We start from the raw sequence: 16,474 nt of genomic DNA on the forward strand, positions 1-16,474 counted from the left end.
ATTATCTCTTTTAGTACATCCTTTGCACTGTTTAGAAATGAATTGGATACATAGACTCCTCACACACACACACACACACACACACACACACACGCACACACACACACCTGAAAGAGGAAAATGCTCTACAGGGCTCTACACTAACATTTTTTTTCAGGAGCACTTGTGCTCCCAAGTTAAAAAATTTAGGAGCACAGACAAAAATTTGGGCGCACAGTCAGTTAAGTCACATTAAGGATGACTGACAACATTTAGGCTACAGGAAACAGGATTTTAAAGATCAGTGCCTACTTTATTTTCAGTCCGTTTCATTTTCCTACATTTTGTTAATGTAAAATAATATAATACATTGCCATATTTGCATTTAGCCTGTACATCAAGTATCCTGCCAAATGCAGGCTAATTTATTTATTTGTGAATCCATCTATAGCTAAACCAAATATGCCTATGGTGACCTATCTGACTGCATACTGCCTAATACTACTACTAAAACAGTCCATTTTCTCTTCCACAAAACCCAACATAGGCTAATCAAGGATATATGTTTTATACTTTTAGTTTTTATTTGAAATATCTGCATTGATAGGGGCAGTAGGCAAACGTTAGGCCTACTTTTGTTTTGCACTTCAGCTTGTATTCGGTGTAAACAAACAAGCATGCGTGGAAGCCTGGAGTTGTCAGTAGCGTTCTACCTTTGAATAAAATGGGAGTATTACGGGAGGTTACTTTTGTGCCGGTTCGCTACAGCTATATTTTGCTTATTGCAGCCAATACGTCAACTGGGCTGAAAGGCATGTTAGGTTACCTTTCCTTCTCTCACTGCATTCTCAGAATATCATCCTGTTCCTCCGATATCCGATGAATTCGGTGGATAGAAGAACTAATTTCTTCAATCTTTGCATCTTGACTGGCTAGTCTAACTTTCCGCTTTTTCTGCGTGCTCTTGGATTTGATAGAAGCGACTACTAGCGAAACTGCTAACGTTGATGCGAGGTGTAGTTTTTATGCTGCATTCGCGACGTGATTCTATGGTTTGCACCAGTAATGTTTCTCGATGTTGCGGTGTATTTTGCAGACAAACATTGACATGGTTAGAAGTCATTCGCACCAGTGCGCCTAAATATTTTTTGCACTTTCGCCGCGGCATCATTTTACTCGCGTAATGCGGTGAAATGGGCGCACTGTAGAGCCCTGCTCTATGTGTGTGTGCAGGTAATGGTCAGGGGCGTGGGGTGGTGTGGTGACGCCCTGGTTTTGCCCAGAGAAGGTCTACACACTGCTGCTGGTGAACATCACTTCCTCTGGCCCTCACCTCCACCTGACCTTCCACCTCTGGGTCTGCTGCTTTTGGGGACCAACTGAGTACACATTCTCTAGGATCTCCAGAAGAGGTATGTTTTTTACATACTGTGCATTTTTTAAATACTGTGTGTGTGTGTGTGTGTGTGTGTTAGTTGAATTATACATGCAGTCTTTGTATTTGCTATTTAAAATGCAGAGGTGTGCATAAAGGTTGTAGGTTTTCTACCATACTATTTCCCATACCATACCAACAGAGTACACATCATCTGGGATCCCCAGAAGATGTATGTTTGTTCGTAGATACTGTTTACTCTCATGGTTAGCATTTGGATGACTGTATCATAGTGAATAGGGAATGATTGTGATCAGGGAACGCTACTTAAGCAGTTTCTTATGCACCTCTGTCTCTGTGAAATCAATCAACTTGACATTGTTGTTATTGTTTTACATTCCTTGCACTGTTCAAAAAAGACACAGACACACACCTCAAAGAGGAATATAATCTGTGATTGTGTGCAGGTGGTGATTGAGGGGGGTTGGGGGATGGGTTGAGTCTTAAAATGTGACACCTTTTCAGTGCTGCCCAGAGAGGTCTGCATGCTGCAGCTGTTGTAGATATGGCTTATTCTCATGGTCTGTGATTAATATCATTCTATATGCATTGTTTGTACTTGTCATCTAAAATGCAGATGTGTGCATGAATGTTGTAGTTTGTGGGCACTGTGAAAAAAAGTTTGAAATCAGCTCCTTATTTCGGCCTCAGGTTTTGTTCCTTTTTTGAAAGATACTTGATGATGTGTGTTTAGTTGGTCACTATTTATCATCAGTAGATGGCAGCATAACCAAAATAGGAACATGATTGAATTAGGAAATGTATTATATTGATTAGGGAATGATTGTGAACAGGGAAGGTTTCCTGAAGAGTACCGTATGTTCCTCTCCATTGCTTCTGCAGAATCCATCAACGTGACATTGTAGTTCTTATGTTTTTTAGTTTTTTACATCCCTTGCACTGTTATATAGACATGGCCTCCTTCAAGACACACACACACACCTGCAAGATGAATATACTTTGTGTGTGTGTTCAGGTGATGGCCCGGGGTGGGGCGTCGGGGGTTAGGGGTGGGGGTTCCTCAGCTTTGGGGGGGTGGGGGGATGGGTTGACTGTTAAAATGTGACACCTTTTTAGTGCTGCCCAGAGAGGTCTGCATGCTGCTGTTGTTGCTGGTGACATCACTTAATCTGACCTCCTGCTCCTGAGTACCCATCATCTAGGATCTCCTGAAGAGGTATGTTTGTAGATATGGCTTATTCTCATGGTCTGTGATTAATTTCTTCATACAGGCATCCTTTTTATTTGCCATCTGAAATGCAGATGTTGTATTTTGTGAGAACTGAAGAAAAGTTTGAAATCAGCTCCTTATTTCGGCCTCATGTTTTGTTCCTTTTTTGAAAGATACCAGATGATGTGTGCTTAGTTGGTCACTATGCCATTTATCATCAGTAGGTGGCAGCATAACCAAAATGGCAACATGATTGAATTAGGAAATGTATCATAGTGTGGAATAGGGAATGAGTGTGAACAGGGAAGGTTGCCTGAGCAGTTGTTTATGGTCCTTTCCTTTACTTCTGCAAAATCCATCAACTTAACATTGCAGTTCTTATTGTTGTTTTTTTGTTTGTGTACATCCCTTGCACCGTTATATTTGGACACATAGACATGGCCTCCTTCCAGACACACACACACACACACACCTGCAAGATGAATATACTCTGTGTATGTGTACAGGTGATGGCATGGGGTGGGCCGTTGGGGGTTAGGGATGGGAGTTCTTTTGCTTTGGGGGGGTTGGGGGATGAGTTGCCTCTTAAAATGTGACACCTTTTCAGTGCTGCAGAGAGAGGTCTGCATGCTAGATGTGACATCACTTCATATGGCCTTCTCTTCTGAGTATACATCATCTAGGATCTTCTGAAGAGGTATGTATGTAGATGTGGCTTATTCTCCTGGTCAGCATTAGGTTGAATCATGTGTAGGCATTTGTTTTGTGTTTGATGTGGCAGGGGTTTAGGGATGCGAAGGTGAGTGTAGACCTTCCAGTCTGTGAACAGTGTGTGAGGGACAAATAAGGAGCTGGTATCACCTCTTTTCTCACGGATATGTTGTGCGTCTTTGCCCACTTACTTGATGTGGGAAATATTCCATTTATCACCAGTAGATGGCAGGATAAAGCAAAGGATGACATGGCGTGACATTGAAATTTTTATAATAAAATAATCATACTATGAAAATAAGTTTTTACTTGTATTACAATATGTGCAGAAACATTGTACCAAGTCTTTGATATGCTATAAGCATAATTCCATTAAGCTCATGCAGTTTGGTGACTAAACTTCTACAGGTTTAGAGACACTTTTTCCCCCTTAACGCACAGACTATTATAATGCTAATGGCTGAGATAGTTGTTGATCATAGGAAAGCCCTCACTCCCCCGCTGTCAAAAGTAGCCCTAAAGGACCATTAGTTAGGAATGTATGGAATGTCTCTGCCCCCATCTTAAATTTGCAAAATCAGGGTAAGTAACTGTAAGAATAGAGGCAATAAAGTTTATTGTTTATTTTGTTTATTTTTACAGTCTACTTAAAATGTTATGGTCCAAGTGCTATTTGTCCTCTGACCATGTGGTTCAGTAGAAATTATCTTTCCAGAATTGGATTACCAGGCTAATATCAATTAATGTAAAAGCAGTCAGCATTTTTTTTTTCCAAGTTTCGAAAATGGGTTACCTTTAGCGAATGGACACAAAATTCTCAGAATACAAAATTTATGTTTTATGATGACCTATGATGAAAACAGACAAAAGCTAAAAGCAGCCTACTCCCTTATAACATTACTGACTACGGAGATGTGTGGCAAAGTAATTGTACCACAGGACGTCTGTAATATAAATGGCCAATTTGCACGGGATTTAGAAACCTCAGTATTCTACTAGAAGTGGGAGGGGTAACTTGATTTACGCACTGCCGTCACCTCCCTGTCGCCATGTGTGTGCAATGTTGCTTCCTGATATTGCATTCATACATGCAACATGGCTTGAGTAGTGTGTGCTCAGTAGTTCAATTTCAAGTTCAAGTTTATTTGTTATATGCTAAATATGTCAAGGACAACTGTAGGCTACAATTAAATGTTTGTGGTGAGCCTTGGGTATTGTACAGGCTACAGCTGAAATATTATCACACAAATTCACCCTCCTTGTCGATTACATTGTTACCCTACACTTTACCTTACCTTTCTTGTAGATTACTTTTTCGAATATTTCTAATTTTGACTGCTTCCATTAGAGCTGCAACCAGCCAGAAGCAGATGGGCTCCCCCTATTAAGTCAGGTTCTGCTCAATGTTTCTTCCTGGAATATGGGAATTTTTCCTTGCCACAGTTGCCATATGGTGTGTTTGTAGGGGGTTAAGGCTGCCAGTCTTCTGGTCGTTGTGTTCCATAAACATCTATGTAAAGTTATATAATCGCAAAACATACTAAGGCTAACCACTTAAGGGCCCATCACATTACACGCGGCATGCTCTATGAAATGCATTATAGTCAATGGCTTGCGCGCGCAAGAACTGGTTTGCCGCTGCGCTGAACAAAGCATTTGCCGCTCTTGCGCGTGCTGCGATCAAAGGTCAATCAGGTTTAACTTTGACCGTGGCACGCTGTGAGTCATTGGTATTTTGCGCTGAGCCCAGCGGCAAGCACAACAAAAATCTTTGGGATGTTACCTAGCGGCGAGTGCAGCGCATACCGTGTACAATGTGATGGCCCCTTTAGAGTCCACATCAACAGTAGGGATGTGCATTTCTGGAAAAAATACCATTCGATATTCACTGATAAGTATTTGAAAATTATTAAATCGACCGGGTCAAGAACTCCCAGCGCCGCATGCGCACACACAAACCACCGGATACGCGGCTCACACAATGGCACAGGCAGGGTTTCGCCATTTTGTATGAAATCAATCTGTTTAAACAACACCTGCCATGAACATCAATTTATTTCAACATAGGCTTAGGCAGATGGGCCTAGTACATGCTTTCAGCGGATCAGCTATTTTTTTTTTTTTTTTTTTACTGAGCAGCATTCATGACTGAACTAGACCGCATTATATGGAAGCGATGGCCTACTCGGGAACTGTTCATAACAATTTTTAAAAATCGCGAAATCATCTTCAGATCTTCAAAACTGATCATTTCATAATGTTGCCTCAAGCATTAATGATTTTTTAGGCTGCAGGAATGGCGTTTTACAGGAATGGCCGGTCAGACTAGGCTACACCATGAACTTTATTATCAAACTCTTTAAAAAAAACAAAAAAAAAAAAAAACAATATCTATTTATAGATGTATATTTACACCCTTAGTTTTCGTTATCAAAATTAAATGTTCATTCGAAAATGTGCTATCTATGCCATAATGATTTTAGGCTTATAGGTTAGACACAGTTAATGCGACAATATCATGAAACTTTTATTAACATCGTTGTATTAAGAAAGTATGAGTCATAGTCTAGCACTATCTATCTATACCCATATTTTGTTTAAAGAAATGAGCATATCCACATGTACAGTGGGCAGTCTTCGACTTGGCCAGCTTCACTTTCATGATCCTTGGCGTGGGATCAAACGACTTTAATTTGTATTTTCCCAGTGTGGCTGCCTTAACCCAAACAACCCATTAGATGGCTCAAGTGAGCAGAGTGTCACCGTAAAAGAAATGGAGCCTGGAAAACCCTACACAGACTTCACTACAAACTTTAGCAGACTGGTTTAGAAATAATTTAATAGCCATAAATATGCCTGCCCTGCCCTAATAAAAAAATATTTGGTTAACTCTGCGAGTGCATCCGTTTGCAGCCGTAAAAGCATAGGACAAATTAAACATTCTGGTTTTCTCCAGTGCAGCGATGATAGACAGACATCATTTGGACAAAATATAGAGCATATTAACCTCCGTTGCTCAGCCAAATGCCTTCCTGATATTTACGTCCTGTTATCACGGGTTACAGGCGATAAGCGATTTTTTGATGGTCCACAAGTTTACTTCATTAGCGGTTTATTTTTTTGATTATTAAAAGAGTGTTTTTCATTTAAAGGTTTGACTTTGTGCTTATTCAGTAGAGCATTTGGTGCTCTTCCCAATCCAAACGTTCATTGCATGTTTGTTTGTAATGGATGCAACCCATGAATCGTTTGTCATAGGCATTCGATACCGTGGATGCTCAGTCTCACCGAGACACCCACTGAAAACATCAAGCACCCGATGTGACAGCTTACAGTCCGGCTAAATTTACATTCATTTAAAATCAAACATCGCGGTTTATGTTAAAATTCAGCATCTCTCATAATGTGATTGGATATGTTGCTGTCAATTCCCTACTTCATATACTAACCACCAATGAGGCGTCTCGTGTATGAAAATTCCTGACACTTCCACCTGGAAAAAATTAGCAAGGCTTTGTGGGGTCTTCAGCCCCGAATGTTTTAAAATGTATATAGCCCTGAATATCATTTTAAAAGTAGTCTGACAAAAAGCTTATTGTTTTGTATTTTAATAAAACACTGGTGCACCTCATAGAGCGTCTATAACATAGCCCTAGGTGGTGTGCAACTCACAAAAGTAAGCAGATAGAAGAACTCAGCAAATCAGCCTACAACAGCATGAACAGCTTTATGCGCAGGGGGAGAGCGCCGCGTCTGCGCACTGTGCTTTATGATTGTTGCCTTCTGATGTTATTTTGCTAATTCACTGAACTGCATGGGGGTGACACAAATGGTATTTGCCTTCATCTTATCTAACTCTTATGCACTATCTTTATCTAACTCCTTGTCTGGCGACTACCAGGCCTATGGTTTTAAAGTCAGATGTTCCTGACAAGACATTCGAAAATTAAAGAGTGTTTATTGACTTGAAAAATACACTAATTTTTTGCAAACTCCTTCATTCAACCTTGAAGACATGTACGGTCCAATTAAGCTATGTAGATCGTTTCTCGTACCATTTATTTTCTCAGAATTTGGGTCTACTAGGCCACAATAGCGTCATCGCAAATACATCTTTTATTTTTTTAGTTGATCAACCACAAAAGAGTAGCATAGGCCTACTGTGCACAGTGCACTGGCGACTGTAGCAGCCGCGTAACCAGTTGTTGTAGATGAAGGCAACCCCTTGTTTCAGACAGCCTGGACAACGCATTTACCTGGGTGTTGCCTACATTGATAATTAATGGTAGCCTACAATGGTTAATTGATTCGCGTAACATATTACCGTTGGCTCAAAAGAGTAGAGGGAATCAGGATGGAGAGTCGCATGTATTTGCCTTTTCTGGCGGGGATCGAATCCAGTTTAATGCTAGTTTTCAAAACATATATTTTTACATGTCTTTTGTCTGGCTGTAATGTAGCTGAGCGCTCATGGGTATGGCGACTTCAAACCGCCTAAAACAACTTGTTTGTGAATGTCTGACAACTGCTGCAAGCGCATGCCGCGGCGCAAAGGAAACCAGTAGGTGGAAAAACCAGAAGGCACACAACACGAACGATTTTAAGGCTATTTCGCATAGGCTGCTCAATGGTGTTATTTCACCGCGTATAGCGACCCCCACTCACGCGGGGGTTAGTGGAAGGTGTTAATAGACGATTGGTAGCCTACAGTGGATAGGGCTGTCAAAATTGCTCAAAAAATGGCGTTTGAATATCCCCTCTAAAAAATAAACACATGTATTAATATATTGGAATATCTAGGCTATATTATTTGTGCATTATGTCGGTGATGCATCATCATGTCATCTGCTTTTAACTTTTTTGTATGGTTATTTGCTTGACGGGGGATCCTGCCATAGGCATTTCCTAATTCACCCTGACTTACTGATATTCAAAATGTTGAAACTATTTGGCATAGCCTATAAGCAGTTTTAATTAAATGTAATGTTAGTTGTAAACAAAGCGGGCTACATGGTGAGGCTTGGCCTCACAGATGCCTTCGTGCCTTAAATGTAATACAAATCTTCCGCGATCCGCGGCCTATTAACTGACGCCCGATTTCCGTTGGCTGGGGGCAGGGGAGCCATCAGACATTGTTCCCAAGGGTCTATGAATTGTTAACCGGCCCTGCCCCTAGCGAGCATAACTCCACCTCTGAGATAGCTGAAAAGAAGTCTAGAGGACTCCTAACTCCCCACTAGACCTACTTACTGCAGGCTCATAAACCACAAGCCTGCATTTGAGGCCGAGCCTTCTGTTGAAAAATTTTATATAAATCCTAAGCTAACAGTAATCCTCCCTACCCCCCTACCACAGCTGTGGATAGTGTAGCATGCTCACGCTTTTGCTCTCCTTCTTGCAAACTAGGCCTATGGCCCAACCATTTACGTCTTCAAAAAATAACAACTTGCCAGATATGCCTTCATAAATTTGGGCTTCATTCAGCATTTTGTTCTTCCACCTGCCTGCTGCATCCTTTCTGTTTGTATTGTTTAGAAAATGTTTGACGTCTTCGAGGTTAATGCATTAAACATTGTTTGCTGGTAACCAGCCACAAAAGCCTACAGATTCTTAGCGTCGTTCTCTCAAAAATATTGCCCGTTCTATAGGCTATCAAGTGCATAATTCTGCGGCATAAAAAGCAGATGTATTTGTGTATTGTACAGAAAAATAAAAATAACCTGTCAAACAGTCAATTGACTACATTGCAGTCAATAGTAGTGCAAATTATGAAACCAAAACGTGGGTCCTAGTTGTCTAAGCCTCTGCTGTGAGGCCAAACCCATGAACAAAAGGCATTGATATCTGCAATATTTTTTTTTTTTTTTTTTTTGGGCGAAACAAGCTCACAACCGAACAAGTCATACTGAAGGGAAGGCAACTGGCATGTGATCTCCCCATGGGCCAATGGATGTACAAGTTTTTCTCCTGTGCCTACGATATTTAATCAGTGTTTTTGTGAAGTTGCAAAATGCTATTACGTTTTTAGCAATTTTTATGATGTACTTTTTGTATAGGGTACTATCTTAATTGCTTTATACTCAATACTTGACCAATGGCTATTGCATCTGTCTATTGAAAGTGAGAATAATGGCATGTGATATACTGTGTAGGCTTCATAAAAATAAAATAAAGATTGCTAATGGTTTCCAAGCTGATCTGGGCGTTTCCGATACAACTTCGGAGGTTAGCTTTTACTAACAGGATGCATCGTTCAACTAACCAACATGCCAAAGTTACAACTGTTTCCCAAAACTGTCGTGCCCACATAGGTACTATAGTTTGGACCATGATAGTTTCCAAACTTCGGTAGTCTGGACTAAGGTGGTTAATGGCGTTTAGTAGCGTGAGCGGGCACCTGCATGCTTCTGTGGGCGCATTGCGTTAAGGCCGACAGATGATAGCTTACGCGTTGCACAGCAGTTACCAGTCCCCTGTCAAAGAGTTCGAATCAAGGTTAAGACATTGACAACAATATTGACATCGTTGTTTACCTAAAAGTTTTATCTTTTTGTGCAGATCATATTATCAAAATCAGAATCAGCCTTCTTGGCTTGGTTTTTAAAATAACAAGGACCCCCCCCCCCCCCCCATGAAAATCAAAGGCTACATATTCTCAACTGACTGCCGTCAAAAAGTCACACCACCTTATTATTATCTGCAAGTGTGTGACTTTTTACTTACGTGCACATGGCTGCAAATTGACTTTTTAATTTATGTATTTTCTGCCAAGGCATTTAAAATATGGATGTATGGTGGTTAGAAGTGTAAATATCAATTAAATCTAAATATATTTATAATTAGGCCTATTAATTTTGCAAACAAATAACTGGCTATAATGTCGTGTGAAATAGCACCATGGCGTCTTTGACATGAAGATCCCTGGAACTATGCTTCTAGCATTCTACCACAGGTCTAAAGGTGGTTGTAACTGCAACTTTAATAAGTGGTTCGCGAGCGTTAAGTTACTACTATGGTTTTGGGAAACACTAACGTTGGTGCCGATGCGATTGGACTATGTAAAGTTCCAAATATGAATGTAATTCTCGGCATAAAGCAGATGTATTTGTTTATTGTACAGAAAAATAAAATGACATGTCAAACAGTCAATTGACTACACTGCAGTCAAGAAGTAGGGCAAATTCATTCTGAAACCAAAACGTGGGTCATAGTTGTCTAAGCCTCTATTAGTAGCCTGTTAAAAGCATTAAGCCAGATAGTATTACGTGGCAACAACATTGTTTTCTGCAGAAGCCTACAGGCTGGATTCATTCTGAACAGTTATTTCTCTACTGGCTCAATTGTCACGCACCACTGTTTTGATTTGCGTGGTGCGTTAACCCCCAACACTGACAATAATGTAGACAGAAAATTTCGATTTGATTTTCAAGCCTTAAGCCATACCCAAAGTAGCCTAAATGAGGGTAATGTTTAATTATGCATGATTTATTTTGTTATTGGTCGTAGGCTGGGATTAGTCGGCAACAATTATGTTTAATGGTAGATCCCTCCTTTTCCCCAAGGGACCGCCCAGGCGGAACGAGTGTTGAAGCCGGCCTTTGCAGTGGCTGAAAGTGGTACTAAAGCTTCACGCCCAGCTTCACGCCCGGCGTAATCTTGCGAATGAAGTGATGGTCATTTTGGCGATGCCCACTGGGAGGGATGAAGGCGAGGTGCGCAATCCTGTTGACGAATTAGTCCAGCTGCGGAGAACCTGCAGCCTCTGATGGCACTGATGTAGCAGGCACAGCCAAGTATGTGTTTGTAATTTAGCAGGCTGGAGATATTTGCAGTCATTTGCTTTCCACCAGGTCATGGGATCAATGTAAGAGGTGGGCATATATCTGGCAATAATGATGCCGCTCCTGTTGTGTGTGACACACTGTAATCTTCACCAGCTGGTACACTTAATTGCAGATGCAGACAGGCAATCACTCCTTGTTTTTTAGCTGATGGTTCCAGGTTCATTTGATGCAGCTCGTCTTCTAGGTCTCTGCGTCATAAGCTATCGGGGCTGGAGAGGAGGGCACTCACAGCTGACCTTCACGAAAGTAGCGTCTGACCTCATCTGTGGCGGCTGAGGTGGTCTCGGGGCCTTGATATATGCAACCTTCTTGGCGTTGCGGATATCTTCAGGTGCAAGTCATGGTTCCAGTGGAGGCAGACACGGTCTTGTTTGAACTTCGTGACTTTGGGGATTCTCCAGGAGTTTCTTTGAGGGTGTTTGACACAAAGCCGCCACCGGTAAATCATTGAGATGGATACTCCAATTCTCCGCGAAAAGGCAGTGGTGCAACATTTGAGAGTGCAACACGGGTAAGAGCTCTTCATTACCGTCCAGCTATTTTCAGTTCGTTCATGTGGGTACGCGTATCGCGGTTTAGTGACTGTCCGGCTGGGATAAAACAGCAGACACGCCCATCTTTTGCTCCAACAAGCGGCTTCAACATATCATGAACAGAGTTCCACCTGTCCCCACAAGTTCTTTGTTGTTGCTGGGCTTTTGATTCAACGCTGGTTGCAACTGTGCTAAGGTGTGGAATGTGAAACTAGACCATTGCAGATGAAATTACTTGATTTATTTGCTGTAATTTGAAGCTGTTGTTTATGACCAGTTGAAAGTCGTGTGTAGGCGTAAATAAGGCCGAGAGTCCCAGTCAAGGCCAGTGTTGGTTAGGAACCATATTGCTGCTATCATGCACGCAGGGTGTACACTTTCCTCCAAGACCCCACTGATCCGCATAGAGCACACTGGATGGTTTTCAGCCGCATGCCGTCGACATGGTTTTGGTCCAAGCAGCAGTGCACCTCCAGTTATGTATGAAGTGAGCAGTGATTGTGAGACTCGCCGTCAGTGCTGTCCACTTAATCTGTCGCCAGTGACACTTTATTGGCACTTGCCAATTGCGGTGATTGCTGTAACAGTCACTGCCACAATTTTTTCCAGTCTAGAAGGAGCGCTCTTCTAGATGGACAGTGTAGTCAGGTTCAACAATGCCATGAACTCGCTGAAACCCTCTTCAACGAAACTGATGGGCATGGCTTTCGCCATCTTTGAAAGCAAGACAGTAATTTTCTCTGCCCTACTAGCATCTATAATGTTCGTATTCAATTCAAAAAGTTAGCCACCGACTGTTGACCTGTAGATGGACCCACAGTGCCAGCATGGTTGTGGTCGCATCCGTGGCATGCCAGCTTTCCTGACATAGTTTACACAAACTTCTGTATTTATTTTTGTTAAACGAAGTTCCATGTAACTTTTACTCGGCTTAGTTCGTCGGTTCACGCTTTACCAGAAAGTTAACGGGGTTGCAGACAGACAGAATATTTATGTTTTATATTATATGATAATCAAACCAAATATACCGAGGTTTTTGGTGCTGGCCACACCTCTGGTTGACTGTAATGTGTTACAGGAACACGCTTGCCTCTAGTGTTGTCTTTTATTTTTTCTTGAGTTGACATAACGATAGTCATTCATTATTCAATATTTGACGGATTCGACTATCTCGAATGAATGCTGTCCTCAATCAACAGGGCATACATTTGTTAGCCTAACCATTTGTTAGCAAACATACAATAAAAACTACAAATATTAACCCAGCTCTTTTTTCCCCCAACCGCCAAATCGCCAAACTGCACCGCTAGTAATAGAGACGGCATCTATATGAGACAGGCCTTTAATTCCCTTAACAAAACTTTTCCCTGCACCATGGAGCTGGGGGCGCCAGAGGGGCCGCCGACCCCGGGCAGGCAGTTGTGTATCAGCCCGCCTTGGCCAAGATCAAGGTAGTATCTGTTCTATCAGTTTATCTGATACGCCCCTCTACCTGAAAACTATATTAATCTGATTTTTGGGAACAGGGACGGAAGAGGGGTCTGTCACTTCTCCACGCATCGACCATTGCAGCCACCCGGAACGTGCATCCCTTTGACTGTAAGCAAGAACCAACCCAGTGGAACTGACTGACTGACTGACTGACTGACCGACTGACTGACCGACTGACTGATCAGATATTTCTCCTCCTTAGCAGAGCAGACACAAAAGAGGAGTTCCTGCCAGGCAAGCACAACCGCTGGCCTCCTTTTTCGCCCCTTTAGTTTTCCTTCTTACTTTTTAAATTTAAAGGGGCTGTTGATAACCGCTGCCTTGTTGCCACTGAACGCCTTTTGGAGTCACCCTCATGTCCACGCACCGCCTGCTCATGCTCTCCGTCCGCCCTGTAAGGTGCCATCGCCGGGTTTCTTCATCTCGCATAAAATCTTCAGCTTTTACTAGCATTTCCTGCAGGGAACCGCCCCGAGTTTACGGTATTTTGGAAGCTCTGTCGCCAAAATTCCGCCTGTCCAAAGTCAAGCGTCAGGTGTTTTGTTTCAGGCGGCGGCGGGCGGTCCGCTTTGCTGGCCCCCCGCCCCCAGAATCATGTGTGAGCTGGGGCGCCGAAGCAGAGGGGCCACCCCGGCAGTTGTGGGGGTACGCTTCGCCTTGGCTAAGATCATGGGTATTCTGTTCCATTATTCGATACGCCTCACCCGAGGACCATATATTAATTGATTTTTGGAACAGGGGAGACGGAAGAGGGGCTTGCTCCGGCCTGGCCCACGCATCGACTCCGGTATTGCATGCATCTGGAACGGTGCCATCCCTTTGACTGTGTAAGAAAAGAACCAACCCAGTGAACTGACCGACTGACTGACTGGATCGACTCCACCGATTGGACTGATTGACTGACTGACTGACTGACTGACTGATCAGATATTCTCCTTAGCAGAGGACACAGCAGCAGTGAGCCACAGTGTAAGCCAACCGCCGCCACCTTTTCGGCCCTCTTTGGTGTTTTCCCGCCTTTTACTCTTTTTTTAAATTCTAAAGGGGCTGTTGGATAACCGTCAGCCTATGCCACTGGGCAACGCCTTGGTCACCCCATGTCCACCACCGCGCCGTTTGCTGCTTCGTCCGGGCGTGTTCTGGGCAGCCATCGGCCGGGTTTCTTCATCTCACAAATCTTTCGCTTACTAAAGATTTCGGGAGGGAACTGCCCCGAGTTTATCAGCTTTGGGAAGCTCTGTCAGCGGAGCTGCACCTGCCCGTCCAAGTCATTGCAGGCTTCCTTGTTTTGCGCGCGCGGCGGTCCGCTTTACACCCCGCCTCCCCGTAACCATGGAGCGCCGGGGCGCAGAGGGCCGCCGGACCCCGGCAGTTGTGGCACGCCGCCCGGCGATGGTCTCACCCGAGGACCGGCATATCTGATTTTGGAAACAGGGAGACGGAAGAGGGCTGCTCCGTCCGCCCACGCATCAATTCGGTAGCGATCTCGAACGGTGCACATCCTTTGACTGTGTAAGAAAAGAACCAACCTAGTGAATCCGACTGACTGACTGACCGACTGACTGACTGACTGACCGACTGACTGACTGACTGTGATATCCTTCCTTAGCAGAGCAGACACAGCAGGAGTCTCGCTAGTGTGTTGGCCAACCGCCACCTCCCTTTCGCCCCTTTTGCGTTTTCCGCCTACTTTTTTAAATTTAAAGGCTGTTGATAACTGCCGCCTTTGTTGCCACTCGGCAACGCTTGAGTCACCCTCATGTCCACGCACCGCGCCGTTTCATGCTTCCTCGTCCGCAGTTCTGGCAGCCATCATCGCCGGGTTTCTTCATCTCGCATACAAATCTTTTCTCGGGCCTTTTACTAAAGATTTCGCGGAGGGGAATCCGCCCCGAAGTTTACGGTGGTGGTTTTGGAAGCTCTGCTCGGGCGAGCTGCACCTGCCTGTCCAAAGTCAAGCGCCGTGTTTTTTGTTTTTAGGCGGGCGGGCGGCGGTCCTTTATGCTGGCCCCGCCCCTCGTAATTCATGTGAGCGCTGGGCAAGCCAGAGGGGCCGGGCCGACCTCGCAGCTGTGGGGTATCGCCGGGCCTTTGGCTAAGATCAAGTGGTGATTCACTCTACTAGCGACCTGATACCGCCCCTACCCGAGGACCATATATTAATCTGATTTTTGAACAGGGACGGAAGAGGCTTATTCACCCCGCTTCCACGAGATCGGACCCGGGTATTGCAGCCACTCGGGAACGGTGCACATCCCTTTGACTGTGTAAGAAAAGAACCAACCCAGTGGAACTGACTGACTGACTGACTGACTGACTGGACTGGGATCACCGACTGATCACCGACTGTGATATCCTTCCTTAGCAGAGCAGACACAGCAGCAGGAGTCCTTGCCAGGTGTTGGCCAACCGCCACCTCCCTTTCGGCCCCTTTGTGTTTCTTTTCCGCTTCTTTTACTTCTTTTTTTTTTTTTTTTTTTTTTTTTTTTTTTTTTAAATTTAAAGGCTGTTGATAATTGCCGTCTTGCTACTGGCAACGCCTTGAGTCACCTCTCATGTCCACGATCAAGCTGCTCATGTTTCTCCGTCCGCGTTCTGTGGCGTTTCTATCGCTTCGGTTTCTTATCTCTGCATAAATCTTTTCGCTTTTACTAAAGATTTCCGCGGAGGGGAACTGCCCCGAAGCTTATTTGTATTTTTGAAGCTCTGCTTCGGCGGAGCTGCACCTGCCTGTCCAAAGTCAAGGCCGCGGGTGTTTTGTTTTGGCGGCGGCGGCGCGGTCCGCTATATTGGCCCCCATTCTCAGAATCCGCGGAGCGCTGGGCGTCGCTTAGAGGGGCCGGCCGGACCCGCAGTTGTGGGTATCGCCGGGCCTTTGGCTAAGATCATGTAGTATCTGTTCTTATCAGTTTAATATTCGATACGCCCTCTACCCGAGACCATATATTAATCTGATTTTTGAACAGGGAGACGGAAGAGGGGCTTGCTCCGTCCGGGCTTCCACGCATCGTGACCCGGTATGTGCAGCGATTCGAACGGTGCATCCCTTTGACTGTGTAAGAAGAACCAACCCAGTGGAACTGACTGACTGACTGGACTGACTGACTGACTGACTGACTGACTGACTGACTGACTGACTGACTGACTGACTGTGATATTCTCCTAGCAGAGCAGACACAGTGCGTGAGTCCTGCTTGTGGTGTGTGTTGGCCAACCGCCACCTCCCCTTTCTTTTCGGCCCCTTTTTGTGTTTTCCCCGCCTCTTTTACTCTTTTTTTAAATTTAAAGGCTGTTGATAACTGCCGCCTTG

The 16,474-nt window shown here is 44.0% G+C and overlaps 2 non-coding genes across 2 annotated transcripts; both read left to right on the top strand.

Moving 5' to 3' along the window:
• The first annotated feature begins 15,774 nt into the window (after positions 1–15,774).
• LOC125308565 lies at positions 15,775–15,886 on the top strand. Its single transcript, XR_007195914.1, has one exon. It is a non-coding gene; the product is annotated as a U5 spliceosomal RNA (small nuclear RNA).
• A 141-nt stretch (positions 15,887–16,027) lies between these two features.
• On the top strand, positions 16,028–16,213 carry LOC125308950. The gene has a single exon (XR_007196020.1). It is a non-coding gene; the product is annotated as a U2 spliceosomal RNA (small nuclear RNA).
• Positions 16,214–16,474: the final 261 nt, after the last annotated feature.

The sequence above is a fragment of the Alosa alosa genome, chromosome 1, assembly GCF_017589495.1.
Source record: "Alosa alosa isolate M-15738 ecotype Scorff River chromosome 1, AALO_Geno_1.1, whole genome shotgun sequence".
Taxonomy (NCBI): Eukaryota; Metazoa; Chordata; class Actinopteri; order Clupeiformes; family Clupeidae; genus Alosa; species Alosa alosa.